Raw genomic sequence first — 21444 nt, 5'->3', positions numbered from 1 at the left:
GAATCTGTGCCATGAGCCTGCTCGTGTTGCTTGCTTGTTTCACTCAATACTCTATTTCATCCATGCTGCCACGTGGCCTCTGGCCTCTTCTGTCAGATCTGCCTTGTGGGCCCATTCCCTTCCTGGCAGGTCCCAGTTTGCCCCAGCTCCCCACACCCATAGCTAGGGGTGTGATGAACATCCTTACACATGCCCTTTTATGGAGCTGTGGGGTGGGCTCTCTGGGAAGAGGGGTTACCTGGTCATAGGCAGGTGTGTGGTGTGGACTCTTCAATGGCAAATTTTGTAAGTTTAAGCAGTCATGGTGGTTCCCGGTAATGAGAACAAAGGGAATAAAATGAGGAGAAACCATGCGTATTGTCACATTTTAAACATTTGTTGTTTTGGCTAGATGTGGTGGCTCCTGCCTGTAATCCTAGCAATTTGGGAGGCTGACGCGGACAGATCACCTGAGGTCAGGAGTTCAAGACCAGCCTGGCCAACATGGCAAAGCCCTGTCTCTACTAAAAATACAAAAAAATTAGCTGGGCATGGTGGCACATGCCTATAATCCCAGCTACTTGGGAGGCTGAGGCAGGAGAATCGCTTGAACCCGGGAGGTGGAGGTTGCAGTGAGCCAAGATCACACCACTGCACTTAAGCCTGGGTGACATAGCAAGGTTTCATCTCAAAAAATAATAATAAAATAAAATAAAATTGTTGTGTTATTCTGCTTATAAAATTAACATATTCATTGAGGCTGGGCGTGGTGGCTCATACCTGTAATCACAGCCCTTTGGGAGAACACAGCGGGTAGATCACTTGAGGCCAGGAATTCGAGACCAGCCTGGCCAACATGGTGAAACCCCCGTCTCCACTAAAAATATAAAAATTAGCTGGGTGTGGTGGCGGACGCCTGTAACCCCAGCTACTCAGGAGGCTGAGGCACGAGAATTGCTTGAACCCAAGAGGTGGATGTTGCAGTGAGCTGAGATTGTACCACTGCACCCCAACCTGGGTGACAGAGTAAGACTCTGCCTCAAAATAAATAAAATAAACATATTCACTGAAGAAAATTTTGAAATTTTCAGAAAAGTATATGAAGAAAATATAAACCCTATTGTTAACATTTCAGTGCAGTGTTTCCAGTCTTGTTTCTATAAATATCTGAATCTATCCGCCTACTTCTCTCCCTACCTAAATATATCTGCATGGTATTTGTATATCTGCATATTTATCTTATATTTATCTAAATAAATATATCTAACTATATCTCTATATAGACATAGAGATAGAAAAATGGAGAGAAAGAGAGATAGGGAGATGGACGTAAAGGTAAAATCCATCCTGCAGCTTCCATTTGCAGAAAAGCATGAGCATTTTCACGTCTCCTTTGACGTTCTTTTAGCAGGAAAACCTGTGTGTGCAAAGGGAAGGAGGTTGGAAACGCAGAGGGAGGGAGGGAGAAGAGCAGTAAATGATGCATCCTTGTGCAGAATAGGAGGATATACGCTTTTGTTTAAAGAAAAAATCATGAATGCCATTTCATCCTAAAATATTCAGACATGATCCTTCAGACAGACAGAAACTGCAGCCATTTCCCTTCCTCTCCCTGGACGTTTTCACTGTTAACATCTTCATGCGCATCTTTCCTTCTAAGCATTTTTCTATTTATGGATGAATGGGTTGATAGTCAGAGAGTTGAAAACCGGAACTTCTCAGGGCACCACCAGCAAGCAGGCTTTGTCCTTGGAGCAGGGTCCCTGGGGGTGACGTGCTGAGCCAGGTTTCAACACGTTAGATGGTGGATGGTCTGGGGGACATTTGCCAAACAGACCTGATGCGGCCTCACTAGTGCGTCACTGGCCAGCCGTCGGCACCGTACAAACACTAGCAGAAAGGCTCGTCTGTCAGCAGCACGATTCCTATTTCTTTTTTTTTTCTTTTTTTGAGACAGAGTCTCGCTCTGTCGCCCAGGCTGGAGTGCAGTGGCCGGATCTCAGCTCACTGCAAGCTCCGCCTCCCAGGTTTATGCCATTCTCCTGCCTCAGCCTCCCGAGTAGCTGGGACTACAGGCGCCTGCCACCTCGCCCGGCTAGTTTTTTTGTATTTTTTAGTAGAGACGGGATTTCACCGTGTTAGCCAGGATGGTCTCGATCTCCTGACCTCGTGATCCGCCCGCCTCGGCCTCCCAAAGTGCTGGGATTACAGGCTTGAGCCACCGCGCCCGGCCACGATTCCTATTTCTTACCCAGAGGAGGGCACTGTTCATATTGTTCTTGGTGTGCTTCCTGTACCTCACTTAGCACTCCTTCCCGTCTACACATAGTCCCCTTTGTTGTCACCTCTGTACGGTGTGATGCAGCCAACCCCAGCACCCTGTCCCTGTTGATGGACACTGCAGTGGGAATAGCCTAGGGTTACACCAGCACACAATGGTGCGGTGACTCCTAGAGCACACCACAGCTGAGCACAGGCTGGAGCACTCCTGCTCTCAAACAGTGAAGCTCAGGCCCAGGCCCCTGGCATGAGAGGGGTGGGTGGGCCCTGCTGTTGCAGAAGCTTAGAGAGACCCTTCCTTTCCACGCCCCTCCCATTCCCCTGACCTTGAGTGACAGCATTGGCCTTGGAGTGATTTCCATGTGAAATTTTACACATACCTCATGTAGGATTAGATGAAAGTGGTCAGGCTCAAGGGCTACTAAGGAAAAAGGAATAGGCAGACTTGGGTCTCATTGGATGCAGGGAGCAGGTAGGAGACGCGTTCTTTAGTGTTAATAAACCCACCAGCCCCTGTTCTTTCTTCCTTGACACTCAGATGCAATTCCTGCAGTCATGACATTGGCCGCTTTGGGAAGCAGTGAAGAATGCTGTGGGCTGTTGGGCAGTGGGGTGGGGGCTGGCTAACGTCAGATGCGCATTCACATGAGCATCCTCACAGGGAAGGTGTGATGGAAGGTGCTGGAGCTGGCACCTGGGCAGTGTGATGAGAAAGGAACCTGGCTTTCAGAAAGCAAAGTTACAAATGCATCTAGCATCAAGTAATGTCCAGAAACCAGTTTTGCCAGGTTCAGCTCCTTCCTGGCTCCAGCCACTCTCTCTACTTCCTGCAGTTCCCACTCCAGTCCACTCACTCAGTTCATTCCTTCCAGAAGACATCTTCTGAGCACCTACCGTATGCCAAGCCCTGGGCTTGGTACTGGAAGTCCAGAAATTAGGGATGTTTTATGACTTCACAGGGCTTTGAGTCTCAGAAGCGTGGCACAGGGGTAGTGAATCAGGGGTACCAGTGTGGTCAAGGCATCGGGGTGACCTTGAGTCATGTACAGCAGGGGTACCGGGGGTGCCAAGGTGGGGAGCAGGGCTTCAGCCTTCAAGACCCAGTCCCAGGGCAGAGCAAGCCTCCAAGTTCTTTCCCAGGCCCAGTAGGTCTCCAGGAGGGTTTAAGAGGAGAGTGAGTGAGTTAAGATGAAGTGAGTTTGGTGCTCCCCCAGCTTTGTCCTGGCAGTAACTCTTCCTCTCCCTTCCCAACTCTGCAGCATACAGCCATGTCCTGCCCCAGGACCAGCCTCCAGGACCCCTCCCAGGTGCTCAAGGGTGGCTTCCATAGCAGCAAAGGAAGGACGGAAAGTCCCAGGGCTTTGCAGATGGACAGTCAGACAACTTTGCTGACCAAGGAGAAAATAAATTGTGTGTGTGTGGGTGTGTTCATGAGTGTGCATGTGTGTGCATGCATGTGCATGTATGTGTGCATGTGTGAGTGTGTGTGTGTGAGCAACCAGCTCAGTCTGTGTCTGTGTCTGGGGCTCAGCAGAGCATCTGCACTGTAAATATTGCTACTGTGGACTATAACCTGGGTAGCTTTGATTTGGGAAGATTTTGGTAATGTGGCTCCATCTTTCCACACCTGACATCCCTCAGAGGGACATGTACACACCTACTCTGACCATGTGCACAGGTACCAAGCAGCTGTGGGGACAGACCACTTCTGGTTTTGGCCTCTGGAGTCCTTATTTAGAGCCCATTGCTACCTCCTGTGGGCCTTCATGGTGACTTGGGGCACAGTTGATTTTCTCCATTGAATTAGGACAATAATCGCTACTTGTCAGCCTCAAAGAGTAGGGTGAAGATGGAGTAAGGCAATCAACTTGTCCAGGTTTGGATCCCCAAGAAACCAACCCTGAGATCAGCATTCGCCTGCAAGTGGGTTATTTGGGAAGTAATCCCAGGTAGGGGATGTTATAAATACATTTTCATGGCCGCAAAAGAAATAGCACTCGGACATAAATTTCATTTTCTCAGCAAGGCAATTTTACTTCTATAGAAGGGTGTGATTCATGGATGGAGCCATGGCAAAAGCACACCTGAAAAAGGGAGGGGAAGGGGTTTTTATTCCTGACACAAGTAGCCCCTACTGCTCTGTCATTCCCCTGTTGGCTAGGGTTGGACTGCACAGTCTAAGCTAATTCCGATTGATCATTTCAAAGAGAGCAAGGACACGAGTTGGAGTGGCGGGGTGAGTTGTTTGGCGGGAAGGACAGTTACAGAACAGGTGACTCAAGGTGACTCAGGCCAGAGCAGGTGACCAGGGGTGACTCAGGACAGAGCAGGTGATAGAGGCTAGGAGAGGGTTGTTTACTGAAACTAGGGATAAGGAGACAAAGAGAACGAGGAAGTTAAACTTTAAAATGAAGAACGAAGAACGGGGGAGCTGAACATACGGATATATTGGTTCTTTGGAGAGTCTCAGAACTCAATGTACTTAACAATTTACAGGCTAAAACTTTTTAAGAGGAATTTATTATATCATATAGGGAGTTATGGAAGAGAAACTGGAAAGGGAAGACAGCTTTGTGAATTAGGGGGTTATCCCAGCCACTGGAGCTGGGAAAGCCTGAAGCCAGAGCAGCCCCTGCATCTGAGAGTCAACACGTGATGGCGAGGTAGCCAGGGTGTCTGTGCAGCAGCTCCCTCCAGTCTGCAGGAGGACCGCTTCCAGGAGGACTTCCGGCCTGCTGTGCCGGTGGCAACGTGCGCACAGAAGGCCAGAAGAGCCCGTGGGCAGGGAGGGCGGTGCTGCCCCTGGGAGGCTGCGCCCTGGGCGCTTGGGTGTGGGGGTCGCCAGCGCGCCTGGGAGCCGATCAAGGGCGCGCACCCCGCAGTGGGAGAGGGGGTTCCTGTGCAGCGCGGGAGGAGCTGCCAGGACGGAAGCTGTCTGGGGCAGAGCCCTGGCCACGGTGGTCTCGCAGCACAACGAAAGCACAGGGACTGCGCAGTCAGGAGGCGCTCGCTCTCGGTGCAGCCACCCGGGTGCGCGGCCGCAGTGCTTGCAGCCATCGCCCTGCGGGGCCTCGCGACTCGGGAATCGCCCTGCTCTCCAGGCAGGACTAGAGCTTCCAGAAAGTCCCAGGGCGCCCCTCGCGCATCCCAGGGGCCAGGGGGGCGCTGCAAGGCCTGCTGGGAGGTGTAGTTTTCGCTGAAGACGGGGGCTGCCCGGAGTCAAAGCAGGGTGGGCTCCGGAACAAGCAGCCATCGTGGACACGGCATCTGCGGGAGGAAAGCAGCTCGTTCTGGCCCCGCGAAGGCTGCCTTGTCCAGGAGCCCCAGCGCCCTTCTCCTAACCAGGTGGATGACAGCTCCCAGCGCCTCGAAGGCCTGCTCTGTGCCGCGCACCCTGCACACACGATTGCATTTCCTGCATGCAGCCCTGCGGCGGGGCAGGTCGAGTCGTTTACAAATGGAAGAGAGGAGCCCAACACCTTGTTGGAGGTGCCGTCAGCAAAGGCGCGGGTTTCTTTTCCATCCTGATTGTGTCTGTTTTCTGCTCTGGCCGCGGGGCCTGCAGGGCCGTTAACCCCATTTGCAGGAGGAAGCGCGCCCTTTTCTTTCCAGACCAGTCTCTCCCTCTGGTCAGTTACACCGCCCCTATTGGCCCCGCCCTCCCACTTTACCCCCTCCCCAAGGTATGGGGCATTCTCCCTGCTTCCCCTTCCAGAGCCCCATTCTTCCAGAGCCCGGCCTTTGGTGCCCGCTTGGCCAATCTCGATGAGTGATTAACACTCAGATTCTCCAAATTAGACTATGAATAGGATTGACAGATAAAGCAGATAGAAATACAGACACCACCAGCTAAATCTCAATGCCAGATAAACAACTTTCAGTAGGTACATAGTCAGACAGGATCAGGGCAGGAGAGACACCCCCGACCCCCATGCAGCCAGTGCCAGGGAAAGGCTGTCTCCCAATCCCTAGAAACACCTGAAGATGGTGATCAGCAGCTTTCCAATTAGATCGCAGGAGCTGGGCGAGTGGGCTCAAGTGCGAACACTAAGAGGCAAAATGGTGGAGTTTAACTGGTCTGTAACCTTCTAGGAAAACTCCACTGGTGAGGGAAGCACGCCTCAAAGGAGCATGCGTACAACTCTGGTAAACACACTGCAAATGCAGCCCCCCCAAGTACTGGCAGGCCAGTGTGAATACAGACAGCCTACCCCAAAGGAAGAGTCGGGGAGAAGGGACACAACCCCGCAGAAGCATGCCAACCTGCAAAACCCAGGGTCAAAGGTCAAACCGCTCACTTGATCTCTCAAGTCACCCGCTTGGCCCTCCTCCAAGTGTACTTTACATCCTTTCCTTCCTGCTCTAAAACTTTTTAAAGATAAAGTGTCACATTAACTCTAAAACTTGCCTTGGTCTCAAACTCTGTCTCATGCCCCTAGGTTGAATTATTTCTTCTGAGGATGCAAAGAATTGCGGTTGCCACAGACCTATATGGATTCACCACTGCTAACATAAGTATATCCCTTGTAATATTTGGGATATACTTATATAAAAGTTATCCATTTTTTATCTGAAATTCAAATCTAATTGGATGTATTAGTCTGGGTTCTCTAGAAGGACAGAAGTAATAGGATAGATCCATATATGTAAGGGGAATTTATTAAGTATTAATTTACACGATCAGAAGGTCCCACAATAGGCTGTCTGCAAGCTGAGGAGCAAGGAGAGCCAGTCCAAATCCCAAAACTGAAGAACTTGGAATCTGATGTTCTAGGGAAGGAAGCATCCAGCCTGGGAAAAAGATGTAGGCTGGGAGGCTAAGCCAGTCTTTCCTTTCACATTTTTCTGCCTGCTTTATCTTCTAGCCTCACTGGCAGCTGATTAGATGGTGCCCACCCAGATTGAGGGTGGGTCTGCTTTTCCCAGCCCACTGACTCAAATGTTAATCTCCTTTGGCAACACCCCCACAAACACAGCCAGGATCAATACTTTATATCCTTCAATCCAATCAAGTCGACACTCAGTATTCACCATCACACTGGGCATCCTGTATTTTATCTGGCAACTCTAACACTGACCATGTGGCTCATTTAGCTCAGCCCCTTCCTGTCATCACAGGGAATACAGGTGCCCAGAGGGGGAAAGGGGTCCTCCCAGACACACAGCAAATTGGTAGTAGCTATCCCCAGGCACCTGGAACTGAGACAGGGCTTTTCCACAAAATAACACAAAAGTGGCAGTTTCCAAGTAAGGAGGGGGCAGTGCCATGGTCCAGGAGGTGCAGTGGGTGTCTCAGGTGGCAAGTGGAAGGATTTACCTGCAGATGGTGGGCAGGGTTAATTCTGGCCTTGGTGCTACCTCCAGGAGCCTGCAGGACCTGAAGCCCACCCGTTCACCTTCTTTTCCCCACCTGCCACAAGTGAGTTAGAATAGCTGGGGGAGCTAATACTTCCAGTCTCAACATCAGCAGACACGCCCAATCCCCACACTCAATCTTATCTCCACCTTAGCTCAGGTGGGGCACTGAGCAGGGCACCACCTCTCTAAGCCTCAGGTTTCAGATGTGTAAAATGGAATATCAACACCTAATGGGATTACTGCAAGGATGAAAGCAGATGTGATGCCTGTATCCTGCAGGGGCTCTAGACTTAGTTATTCGTGTTGTTATTGACAGTCACTCTCCCAGGATCAGTTCTGAGAGATGCCGTGATGATAACACCTGGATGGATCGCCTGGTGTGTGCCATGCCTGTGCTGACTGTCTCGTCTCGTGTAATCCCCGTGGTTGAGCCTTATTGCTAAAGTGATTCCATTCACAGTGCACCTTGGGGTTCAGGTTGGGCCTTGGGTTTCATGTCTGGCCAGCAAGCCCCCCAGCTGAGGTGCCCACACATCTCCACCCAATGAGCCAGCACTTACAAGACCCAGGGCCACCATTCTGGGTCATTGAGGACGAAACAGCCAAACCTGGGCCTTCAGCATTGCGTGTGAGGCCGGGGAGCGGAGAGGAGTGACAGACACAGACATTGGTGCACACACGCCCCCTCCCAGTGGGTCGGGTCACCGATGCCAGCCTGGCCTGCACCTGGAGCTTGGGTCCCAGGCCTCGGCAGGACATGCTTCTCTGCACAAATTTAAAGTACCCCAGGAAACCAGATCACTAGGGGTAACGGAGCACAAAACAGGACCATGGCTGCCCTGGGACAAAAAGGAATGAGCTGGGTAGGGAGGCTTCCCTGGCAACAGAAGGAGAGATGCCTGCACTCATCGGTGAGCCACGACTGTGCCCCCTAGCAAGCAGAGCTGTGGCATCACAGTCTGAGTCACCCTGCTGGGACAGGAGGCACGGCAAGAAATGGATTTTACATATGATCCAGCACACAGATATAACTAAGACCAAGCCCCTTGCCCAACAATATTTACTCCACTTCAGAGGTGCGCTCTGACCCTTTGTTTTCTTTTCTATTTCATATTTTTTTAACTACTGTGCACAGCCCACTAAATTGCTTTCGGGACTTCCTAATAAAGTGTGGGATGCAGCTTTAAAATTTTAGACAATCCTCATCACGGCCCCTTTAAATTTGACTACCCACTTTTATGACCAGGCAAGTTGAAGTCGCGGGCCTGAACTATTTCCTCTCTCCACGCTGGGAAGTGCCTAGACCACAGTTGGGGGCCCGCCAGCCCTTCCATCCCAAGAGCCAGCCCCTGTGGCCCCTGAGGCCCCTGAGTAAATATGGAACTCTCAGGCCAGGATCGGGACTGCCAGGTTCAAGCAGTAAACTTTGTAAGTTCTTACAAAACAGAAGTGCACACAGGGACACCGTAATAAAGCGTATCGGGAGTTACTGAAACTCTCCAACAAGTTTAGAATCTCTGGTTTCAAAAACTATTGCAACATTATAATAAGCAAATATCCAAAACTTAGAAATAGAAAAATATAAAGATGGTCACATTTGACTAAAAGAACAACATTTTTGTACCAAGCTTTGATGACACAATTATTAAAGAGGAAGATAATTTTAAAATTAAATTTCCCTTGTAATTCAAGATACACTGATAGAAGGCACAAATGGGCAATTACACTGTAGTACATTCAAGTCTTATAGCCACTGCTGGTTCTTTGTATGACCCCCACAGGTTACAGGAAGGTCAGCCATGAAACATTAAAATACCACTATCTGTCTACATTTAAAATTTAATTCAGAGTCACATAAAAATGATTTGTATAAAGAGTTAACTATTTTTAGAAAAATTGTTCTGCAAGAATCATCAGCTCTAGATATGCTGACATTTGTATTTCAAAATTATCAAAAATGTATCTCAAAGTTATTACAGCCTATAAGATACTCTTAATAGCTCAAATAACAAATGCATCAGCAGAAAGGTCCTTCTTAAAATGCAAAGTGACCTAAAATGACTTGTGAGCTTGTATTTGCCAAGAGCAACTGACGTCACATTCAATTAGATCGATTAAAAACAAAGTTGCTAAAGGCATAAGCTTTGAGGACCTAATAAATGAATTTGCAGAAAAGTGAGTCAGGGAAAGCTTCTAATCCAGTTATCACATTATTAAAGTAGTATTTGTTTTATTATATAAATAATGACAACCAAAATATTATTTTGACAAATTTGTAAGTTGATATTGTTACTCATGCATCACTATCATCCTTATTACATTGTATAAGTAATAAATTTTTCAAGGGAAAAGCTTTCTATTTAACCCCTTTAACTGGACTTTCCCCCTGCTTTTTGAAAAAGGGGCCTGAATTTTTATTTTGCACTGGGTCTTTCAAATTACGCAGCAAGGGATGACCCCGCAGGTGGGAAGCTCTGGGCTTTGAGTGGACTGTGCCATGCTGTCTGTGATATCTGCTAACATAGAATGTCTCCCCTCAAGAGTCTACCAATATGTTACTACGGATGTGGGGAGTACTGGCTTTGAATCAAAAGATCCTTGGTGAAAACCCCTGCCTCACCACTATGTGTCCTTGGGGAAGTCACCTCTGCATCTTTTCTTTGGCATCAGGTAGTGAGATGGCACAGGGGACCTGCATGGAGGGGAATGTAGGTGACTCTGAGCGTTGAATCTCTTCCCTGTGCAAAAGTGTGCTCTAAGCAGCAGCCGCATCAACATCACCTGGGAGCTGGTTACAAATGCCGAATCTCAAGCTCGCCCCAGACCTGCTGAGACAGAATCGGCATTTTAATAATATTCTGAGATGATCTGTAGGCCTGGGAAAGTCTAAGAAGCGTGGCCCTAGACAAACTGCTTGGGGCAATATTACCTGAGTGCTTTGCCCTTTAAATTAGTCCTAATTCTTGTTATTCAAAGTATGACCACTAGAGGACACAAGAGTCAAGTGGTTAGTTGATTTGCCAAGCAGGAACTTGGAAAAAGATGTCACAAACGGGGCTGGGAGTTACCTCCAAAAGTCCAATCCTCCTCTACAACCCCGATCCCCACCCCAAAGACAAGAGCTTTCTACTGACCTCCTCAAAAGCATGGTTTTTATTGGGAGGGCCAAGTTGAGGGTTGGGGGTTTTTTTGTTTGTTTGGGAGCTTTTGTTTTTGTTTTTGTTTTTTTGAGGCAGAGTCTTCCTCTGTCACCCAGGATGGGGTGCAGTGGCGTGATCATAGCTCACTGCAGCCTCAACCTCCCGGGCTCAAGCAATCCTCCCACCTCAGCCTCTCGAGTAACTGGAACCATAGGTGTGCACCACAACGCCCAGCTAATTTTTTTATTTTTATTTTTGTAGAGACATGGTCTCACTATATTGCCCAGGCTGGTCTCGAACTCCTGGGCTCAAGTCATCCTCCCACATCAGCCTCCCAAAGTGCTTGGATTTTTCAAGCACTTTGCCTCCGTGTCCGGCCTCAAAGGCATGTTTAATCGGAAATGTGCATTGGCCAAGGGCCTCCAGATCTGAGGTCGGAGGACTGATTTCCACAGCGGAGGCCCTACAGTCGAGCCAGCCTGCAGGGATGTGGGAATCCAGGACTGGGGGGCTGGGGGCTTGCACGGCGCTCACTGCCACCAGGTGACCTTGGGCAAGTCACTTCTCTCCTGGCCCTCGTGCCTCTATCCTTAAAGTGCAGGCAGTTGGAGCGCAGCATTCCCAGGGTCCCTCTCGGTTTTAAAGCCTAGGCTTGGATGGTGTGGGTCTTTTCCTGTTGCAGCTTTCTGGTTTGTGCCCCAGAATTTGCCAGGGAAATAGAACCAAGCTGCAAGCTTCTGTCTTCAGAGATAAGATGGCCTTCTCTTCCTGTCATCTAAGGCCCTGGGAGGCCCTAGAATTTGGAGTGTCTGGCAGGCCTGGACTGTTAAGGTACCCAGCATCCCAGAGGTGATAGCATATTTGTCTGTGTCAAGGGGGCTCTGGGCATGGGTAGGGAGGTGTGAGGTCAGAGAGGGCAGAGCTGAGGGCACAAACCCAACCATTTCACAGATGGGGAAACCAAGGTTCAGAGGACATGGCTGTAGTCCGGGTCCCTGTAGCCCAGAGTCAGTGGTGGAGCCAGGACTTGAACTCAAGTATTGGAGTGCAAAAGGCAGCAGCCCAAATGCTGAAGGCTTCCTCCCGAGGGCTCTTGGCCCTGGAGTCGAGTGGGTGCTCGTTGCCTGGGTCTCTGGGGGAGCTCGCACTCCCTGGCATTCTCATGGACACCTCCTTCCCTGGGCAGAGCTCCAAGCATTGGCCAGCAGAGCAGGACGGGCCTGCAGGGGCTACCCACGGTCCTAGTGTTCTTAGGGTTCCTGCTAAGGTAACAAGAGCAGGGGGCTCCCTCCCCACGCTGGGTCCTATCCAGTCCTCTGCTTGTTTCCAGGGGCACTCACTGAGATCCTCAAGCCTGCTGGGCCAAAGTGGTAGAGGCCATATCACCCCAGAGCATGGCTCTGACCAGGCCACTTCCCTGCTTAAAAGCCTCTAGGGGTGGGGCACAGTGGCTCACACCTGTAATCCCAGCACTTTGGGAGGCCGAGGCATGTGGATCATGAGGTCAGGAGTTCGAGACCAGCCTGGCCAATATGGTGAAACCACATCTCTACTAAAAATACAAAATTAGCCAGACGTGGTGGCGCATGCCTGTAATCCCAACTACTCGGAAGGCAGGAGAATCGCTTGAAACCAGGAGGCAGAGGTTGCAGTGAGCTGAGATCGCACCACTGCACTCCAGCCTGGGCGACAGAGCAAGACTTTGTCTTGGGGGGAAAAAAGGTTTTAGGGGCTTCCTATTGCCCGGGTGATACAGCAGGTGACATCCACACTCCTCAGCCTGGAGTTCGATGTCCTTCGGCTTGGGACCCAACCTCCTTGGCCGTGCACACCAAGCTGTCCTGCCCACGGGAATCTCTTGCTGGGCCCACCTAAGCCCAAGCCTGCCTGCCCACCTCCCTTTTTCCATCTCTATTTATAGAGCCCCTGCCTGGTGCCAGGCAGTGCTGTAGGCACTGGGGAGGCAGCAGTGAGCAAACAGAGCCCTCCCTCTTTGGACTCACGTTCTAATGGGAGGCAGGCGAAGAAATCAACAGCTAAGCTTATGGCACCCAGCAGGGAGACAGGAAGGCGGATGGGATGGGAGGGCTGCAGTGTCCCCTAAGGTGGCCAGGGAGGGTGCCTGAGAAGGTGGCACATGTGTTGGGATCATGAACTGGGCGTGGCTGTGCAGCATCCAGGCAGAGGGAACAGTAAGTGTGAGGACCTGAGGCAGGAGTGGGCTCAGCATGTTCCACGATCGGCAAGGCCAGCTTGAGACCAGTGAGGACAAAAAGTTGGCGGTGGGAGATGGGGCCCACACTGCCAGGCCACGCAGGGCCTTGGGGGCATTGGAAGGACTTTGGCTTTTACATTGAGAAGACAGAAGCCCTGGAGGGCTTTGTCCAAGGACTGATGAGCCCGGACATCATAGGCTGTTCTGGTGAGCCTGGAGGGCAGACAAGGGAGGAAATGGGGATACCATGGGAGGTGACCCATTTCCGCAAACCTGGACCCCTGCGGATGCCGTTCCATCTACCTGAGCCCCTCCCTGCAAGCTGTGCTTGGAGGACGCCTATATGTTCATGAAAGCTAAGCTCAATGCCATGTGCCTGCTCTGGTACCGGATGCTGAGCCCTAGTAAGAGAGCAGGGGGCTGGGCTGGTTTTGCCACCATGGAGCGGTGCACCTGGCCTTTTACACAGGCCCCCAAGCCACCCAGCAGGGCCTCCTGGACAGCCTCACCCAGACCAATGGAACAAAATCTGTGTTGGGGGATGGGGGATTGAGCTTCTGGTTTCAAAGTTCTTTCACGGGTTTTAACGTGCAGCTAAAGGTCAGAGACACTTCACTCTCTGTTAGGAACCGCCTGGGGCTTTGGGTTAATTTGTCTCCCTAGGGTTTTGTGTTCATTTCTCTTGCTGGGAGTAGGGCCCAGCGAGATCATCCTAAATTCAAATCCTGCAGCAACCATAGTAGCTGTGGGATGTGGTCACTTAATCTCCCTGAGCCTCAGTCCCTCTTCCATAGCTCCAGGTGCCCAGCAGGCCGACAGGGGCTTAGGCCGCCTCTCCCACCTCTTTGAATTGGGCCGAGAGACAGACGTGCACCTTCCAGAGAACCGTCAGGCTAAAGGAGGCACAGCTAGTGTCTAACTGGAGGGTGGGTTCTAGGGAAGTGAAGATCTATGATGAGAGAAATGAGTGAGTGTGGTCATGTTTCTCATACCGCAGTGTGTGAGCCTGTGCAAATGCCATGTCTGTCCCCTCTCAGGAGAACCCGCTCTCAGAGCTGTGAAAATTCCTACCTTGCCTCATTCAGACTCTCAAAGTCTGAACTCTGTCACTTTAGAGCACAGGACTCAAATGTGACTGTGCTCAGGAATCAGATGGGGGTTGGGTTAGGATGCAGATTCCCATGGGCAGGTCCAGGGCAGAGCTAGATTGCATTTCTAGCTCATCCTTGGTGATGCTGGCACCACTGGAAAAACAGATGGCACTTTGAATAGCAAGATTGCACTCCCTATGTCCTACTGACGTAGAATCTGCAACGTAACACTATCTCCAAGAGATGCATTTGCATGCTAATGTTTGAGAATAACCAGTGCAGAGACTTGGAAAAGAATGCTTATTTGGGTGTTCAGCATGCCCTAGAGAGAGGTCAAGAAATACGTTTGTCATTCTGGTCTCCTTTCAATAATTGTGAGTGCCTCTTTTGGTTTATTGTTAGGTATTGAGTTATTCAGATAATGCCTAGTCTGCTCCACAAAACCCTCTGTCAGTGTGTGCAGTCATGCCTGGCCCCCAGTGGGGGAGGGACAGAGGTTGTACAATGGCCTGGGAAAGGTGTGGGTTCCGCAGAGAGGGAAGTTAACTTTGGTTAAGGCTGCTTACTTGGTGTCAGCTTTTGTGCAGATCACTGCGCCTGGATTAGTTACCGTATATACTCCTCACAGCAGCTTTTGGAGGCAGATATTACTCCTGTGTTACAGATGGGGAAACCAAGGCTGGGAGGAGGAAAGGCACTTGCCCAAGGCAAGCTGGCTAGCAGAGGGTGAGACTGGGATTGAAGGCAGGCTTGTGTGTTAGATGGGACAAGGCTAGCTGCGGCAACATATCAACCCCAGATTGCAGGAGCTTGGTCAACAGAAGTTCATTTTTGTTCCCTAACAGTGCAAGCTGGCGCTCCTGGATGGTGGGCCACCTTCCTCCACACGGTGACTCAGGGACCCAACCTGCGTCTAGCCTGTGGTTTAACGCTCCCCAGGGCTTCAGAGGGCCCCCTCCTGGTTGGCAGTTGGAGGATGACTGTGTAGAGACGGTAGAGGCTTCTTTAAACCCACAGCGCAGAAGTGAGACGTATCATTTCCCAGGCTTCCATTGGTAAGAAGCAGTCACGTGACCATACACAGCCTGAGGGCACTGGGAGTTGTCACCCAGGCTGGAGTGCAGTGGCTCAATCGTAGCTCACTGTAGCCTTGAACTCCTGGGCTCCAGTGATCCTCCAGCCTCAGTCTCTAGAGTAGCTGGGACGACAGGTGTGGGCCACCATGCTGGCTGATTAATTATTTATCTATTTATATTTTCTGTAGAGACAGTGATATGGTTAGGCTTTGTGTCCCCACCCAAATCTCATCTTGAATTGTAATCTCTATAATCCTCACATGTCAAGGGAGAGACCGGGGAGGTGATTGGATCATGGGGGCATTTCCCCCATGCTGTTCTCATCACGGTGAGTGAGTTCTATGGGATCTGATAGTTCTATAAGGGGCTCTTCTCCCTCCGCTCAGCACTTATCCTTCCTGCTGCCTTGTGAAGAAGGTTCCTTGCTTCCACTTCACCTTCCACTATGATAGTAAGTTTCCTGCGGCCTCTCCGGCCATACTGAACTATGAATCAGTTAAACCTCTTTCCTTTATAAATTACCCAGCCTTGGGCAATTCTTTATAGCAGTGTGAAAATGGACTAATACAGACGTGGTCTCACTGTGTTGCCCAGGCTAGTCTGTAACTCTTGGGCTCAAGCAATCCTCCCACCTTGGCTTCCTAAAGCACTGGGATTACAGGTGGGAGCCACCGTACCTGGCTGGGGTTGTGATGTTGGAAAATCACACAGCCTTGAAGTGAGAAAGGCTCTGAGGTTCTGTTCATCCATCAGGCACCTGAAGCTGCTCTGCAAATCTGGCAAGATGATCATCTAGCCTCTGCCAGACAAGAAGCTGCAGCAGGCCCAGTGACCTGGAGTCACCCTCTGGTAAGGCTGCTGCCCTGGGACCTGCGTTTCTGGGATGCTGCTGACCTCTGCCCTCCAGGCTGACCTGAGGCTGACCGGGAAGTCCAGTGGTTCAAGAAACGAGGAAAGGTGGGAGTGCGGGCCCTCCCGGTCACCTCTCACCCTCCTCAGGTCACAGTGATTATCTGATTGATCAGTCAATAAATACCCTGGACTGGTTGCTAGGGACAGTGTGGGTGTACTGCTTGAATGGCCCCTAAATCCATGCCCACTTGGAACCTCAGAATATGACCTCATTTGGAAATAGGGTCTTGGAAGAGGTAAGCAAGGGAAGATGAGGTCATTATGTGACCGGCAGCAAATACCCTGACATTCCTAGTGGGTTGGGGAAGCCTTCTCCTGCCCTGCTCATGTCTGTCTCACCACCTGTAGCAGCTAGGAGGGGCCCTACTCTGAGGACTGGTGCCCTTTTAAAAAGAGGAGTCTGGGCACAGTAACTCACGCCTATAATCCCAGCACTTTGAGAGGCCAAGGGAGGCTGAGGTCAGGAGTTCAAGAGCAGCCTGGCCAACGTGGCGAAAACCCATCTCTACTAAAAATACAAAAATTAGCCGGGCATGGTGGTGCATGCCTGTAAACCCAGCTACTCGGGAGGCTGAGGCAGGAGAATCGCTTGAACTCAGGAGGTAGAGGTTGCAGTGAGCTGAGATCACACCACTGCACTCCAACTTGGGTGACAGAGTAAGACTCCATCTCAAAAAAATAAAATAAAATAAAATAAAATAGTTAAAATGGTCAGTTTGGATGGGCATGGTGGCTCACACCTGTAATCCCAGCACTTTGGGAGGCCAAGGCGGGCAGATCACTTGAGCTCAGGAGTTTGAGATCAGCCTGGGTAACATGGCAAGACCCCATCTCTACAAAAATTATAGAAATTAGCCGGGTGCGCCAGCGTGTACCTAGAGTCCCAGCCACTGAGGAGGCTGACGTGGGAGGATCTCTTGAGCCCAGGGGGTCGAGGCTGCAGTAAACTGTGATCACACCACTGCACTTCAAACCTGGGTGACATAGTGAGACCTTGTCTCAAAAAACAAACAAACAAAAAACTCAAGTGCTGTATTAGAATCACATATTAGAATCGCTTGAACCCAGGAGGTGGAGGTTGCAGTGAACCAAGATCAGGCCACTGCATTCCAGCCTGGGAGACAGAGCAAGATTCCATCTCAAAAAAAAAAAAGAAGAAGAAGAGGAAACTGGATACAGACACAGAGAAGCTCATGCCATGTGAACACAGACAGGGAAGACTCCATGGAACAATGGGGACACGATGGGAGCGATACCGCCGCAAAGACCGCCAGCAACCAGTGAAGCCAGGAGAGAGGCAGGGACCAAGGAAGGAGCCAACCCTGCCCACACCTGGGTTGCAGACTCCTGACCCTAGGACTGTTTGGGAGAATGCATTTCTGTTGTCTGAAGCCACTCATTGTGGCGCTTTGTTACGGCAGCCAGGGCACCACCAGCGAGGGGCAGAAACCAGTGGGCCAGCCATCTGCAGGCCAGGAAGGGAGAACGAGGAAGACGCAATTCACAGGCAAAGACACAAACAAAATACAAACAAGGGAGACCAAGAAAGCCTGCATTGAGCAGGGGTGGGAGGGTGCAGTGGAGGGCAGCAGGAGAGGACGCCATGTGAAGGTGTGGGGAAGGAGGGCTAAGAGTGAAGCAGGGACTCTGGGCAGAGAGAGGAGCATGGGCGAAGGCCCTGGACTGGGAAAGAACTTGGTGTCTTCAGGGGACAGGAAGGAGGCCAGTGTGGCTGCGTGGGTGTGAGGGGCAGACGGGGCCTGAGCTCAGCGGGGAGAGTCACTCTGGGAGGCCACAGGAAAGAGTGGGCGTTTTCTTCTAAGTGCATCAGGAAGTCTATGGAGGGTTTTAAGCAAGAGAGTGACATGATGGGATTGATGTCATTTGGACTACTGTGTGGAGGATGTGAAAGCATCCATCCATTCATTCATTCATTCATTCATCATTTCAACAAGTAATAATACAAACAACCTCAGGACCGTGACCAGGCCTGTGGATGAAAGAAATGGCAGAGAGATCACAGCCTTGGGGAGTCAGGGCTGTCGGAGAAGTCCCCTCTAAGATGACCTGGAGCAGGGAAGGGTGCTCCAGGGTGGGCAGCGAGCGCAAAGGCCGGCTGGCGGCTCACGCCCCTGCAAGCCATCTCCCCTCCAGGCTGGAGGCGGCGCTTCCCACAATTACTTCTCACGACTTTTTCATTTTGTGAGAAATTCCTGATAGTGATGCTCTCAGCTTTCTATCAAAGAGCTCAGTTGTTCCTCAGGCAGTACCGATCTTAATCGTTATAGTCAAGAAGTTTTATAAGCCCTTTTTTTTTTTTAATTTTTTGAGACAGAGTCTTGCTCTGTCGCCCAGGCTGGAGTGCAGTGGTAAAAGCTCACTGCAATCTCTTCCTCCCAGGTTCAAGCAATTCTCATGCCTCAGCCTCCCGAGTAACTGGGACTACAGGCATATGCCACTACGCCCAGCTGATTTCCGTAATTTTGGTAGAGATGGGTTTCACCATGTTGATCAGGCTGGTCTCGAACTCCTGACCTCAAGTGATTCTCCCGCCTCGGCCTCCCAAAGTGCTGGGACTACAGGTGCGCATCACCATGCCCGGCTAGTTTTTGTATTTTTAGTAGAGATGGGGTTTCACCATGTTGGCCAGGCTGGTCTTGAATTCCTGACCTCAAGTAATCCGCCCTCCTTGGCCTCCCAAAGTGCTGGGATTACAGGTGTGAGCCACCAAGCATGGCCTTATTAGCACTTTATAATTTGCAAAGCCTTTCTGCAATTCAGTTCAATAGCCCTTCCCTTGGCCCAGAGGTGTGGGGAGAAGGCAGATGTGCACACACATCTTATCTCACCTTCAGGAAGGTCTGACTCCATCTGGTCATACAGGATAACCGCTGTGCAAGTTCCATAGCAAAGCCAACATAGAGACACATACCCAGGTGCACTGATGTAAAACATTTACCCGTCATTCAACTCCCAGAGGAACCTCAGAGGTAGCAGTCTAAGATGTGGCAGGTTGATAATGAGCAGTCGGGGTGTGAGAAATGCCAGGAGGGAGAAGACAAGATTTGGTCCTTGGCTCTGTGGCCTCGAACAAGCATCTTAACCTTTCTGAACCTCAGTTGCAAAAGATCAATTCCATTTGATTCCCACAGGAGGCTCTGAGCTGTCAAGAGTGGGTCAGGCTGGGCCGGGCACGGTGGCTCACGCCTGTAATCCCAGCACTTTGGGAGGCCAAGGCGGACAGATCACCTGAGGTCAGGAGTTCGTGACCAGCCTGGCCAACATGGTGAAACTCCACCTCTACTAAAAATACAAAATTAGCTGGTCGTGGTGACCAGCGCCAGCTGCTTGGGAGGCTGAGGCATAAGAATTGCTTGAACTCGGGAGGTGGAGGTTGCAGCGAGCCAAGATCGCGCCGCTGCACTCCAGCCTGGGCGATGGAGCAAGACTCCGTCTTAAAAAAAAAAAAAAAAAAAAAAAACAAGAGTGAGGTCAGGCTGGGCATGAATTCTGTCTCTATCAACTACCACCTGACCCCAGACAAGGCAGTAAAAGCTCTGTTTCCTGAACCATAAAATAGGGGGAGTGATGGAACCCACCTGATAGCTGTTCCTTCTTTAAGACTGAGCTCAGTGCCACCCTTTCCCCAGCCCCTCGCAGTCCATCTCTGGATCCTACCGTCCATGCTCCGCACTTGCCACCCTGAGCCTTATTCTGAAAATACCTGCCTGTGCTGCTTTCAAAGCTCAGCATGTCTTGGGCCCCCAGTGTCTCTGCAGGCAGGGTCTCTGCACAGATGTCAGGCCAGACTGTCCCTCTTTGCTCAGGGACAAAGAGGATGAGCTCTCAAGGTGCCAGCCTGTGGTCCCTGAACAGGGGCAGGACAAAGGTAAGTAGAATTGAGAATCACCACCAGGACTATACTTCCCCTAGGAAAAACTCGAAACGAGTTCATGTAGCATTTTGGGTCCCACCAGAACGGCAGTCCTAGAGAGAGTGCCAAGATCATTCCTATACCCAGGTTTCTTCTCTTTCTCTTACCAGAAGCTCTTTGGCATTTCACAAAGCAAGTTGCAACCAGAGTCTGGCAGCTTCCATTGTATTGAACAATTAAGGAAAACAATGATCTGTGATCACAGCAAGCTTCTGGGTAATTTATATTTCTAAAGATTGTCAAAAACAGTATCTCCTTTGCTAAAACTGTTCAAATTGCTCCCACAAACATCAAAAGTGCTCCCCACCCCGCCCCCCACTTTCTCTGCCTGTCTCTATGGCAACAGGGAGCTGTGCTATTCTGATCGCTGCTGCCAAGCCAAGCAGGTGTCCGGAAAGTTTTGGGAGGATTCTGAGTTGGGTAATTTTTGGCTCTTCTTGACATTTCCTAAGTGCTGTGATGTCTAAAATTTTGTTCTATTGTTTCCTGCTAAAGTGAACAAGAAGTTCTCTCTCCCACCAGCTCTGGTTTTTCATTTTTCGGTTTTTTTTTTTTTTTTTTTTTTTTTTGAGAGAGAGAGTCTTGCTCTGTCACCAGGCTGGTATGCATTGGCGCGATCTCGGCTCACTGCAACCTCTGCCTCCCAGGTTCAGATGATTCTCTTGCCTCAGCCTCCCAAGTAGCTGGGACTAAAGGCACACGCCACAATGCCCAGCTAATTTTTGTATTTTTTGTAGAGATAGGGTTTCACCATGTTGGCCAGGATGGTCTCGACCTCTGGCCCCCTTGATCTGCCTGCCTCAGCCTCCCAAAGTGCTGGGATGACAGGCGTGAGCCACCGCACCCAGCCTAGCTCTGGGATTTGAAAAGATGACAGGAGGGACTCAGGGCTGAAAGAAGTGAGGGAGGAGGCCAGGCGTGGTGGCTCTCGCCTGTAATCCCAGCACTTTGGGAGGCTGAGGCAGGTGGATTGCTTGAGCCCAGGAGTTCAAGAGCAGCCTGGGCAACATGTAAGACCCCATCTCTACAAAAAATATTAAAACAAAAAAATTAGTTGGGAGTGGTGGAGTGTGCCTGTAGTCCCAGCTACAGGGGTGCTGGGATGCTGAAGTGGAAGGATTGCTTGAGCCCAGGAGGCTGAGGTTGTGGTAAACCGAGATCATGCCACTGCACTCCAGCCTGGGTGACAGAACAAGATTCTGTCTCAAAAAAAAAAAAAAAAAAAAAAGGAGATGCTGCAAATGCTCCTCCACCCCAAACCACACCCCGGGGGTGTTTGTCTAAAAAAACATCTTTTGTGACCTGTGTCTTATCTTCTTTACAGCCACCTGAAGTGCAGAAGGGGAGCTTGCTGGATTTCACAGATGGGTAAGTGTGCGGTGGCATTGCCGCAGGGATTGGAGGCCATTGGATCAAAGAGGTGACCCAGAGTGGCCACGGGCACAGCACTCAACCTCAG

At 50.6% G+C, this 21444-nt stretch overlaps 1 long non-coding RNA gene across 1 annotated transcript in view; it reads left to right on the top strand.

Moving 5' to 3' along the window:
- Positions 1-669, top strand: part of LOC112625189 — a 42631-nt gene extending 41962 nt beyond the window's left edge. Inside the window, exon 6 of the long non-coding RNA XR_003119541.1 lies at positions 455-669. This is a non-coding gene — a long non-coding RNA (uncharacterized LOC112625189). The remainder of the gene's footprint in view (positions 1-454) is intronic.
- The last annotated feature ends 20775 nt before the right edge of the window (positions 670-21444 follow it).

The sequence above is a fragment of the Theropithecus gelada genome, chromosome 5 (genome assembly GCF_003255815.1).
Source record: "Theropithecus gelada isolate Dixy chromosome 5, Tgel_1.0, whole genome shotgun sequence".
Lineage (NCBI taxonomy): Eukaryota > Metazoa > Chordata > Mammalia > Primates > Cercopithecidae > Theropithecus > Theropithecus gelada.
The sequence above is the reverse complement of the archived record's forward strand: the minus strand, read 5'-3'. Positions and strand labels throughout refer to the sequence as shown.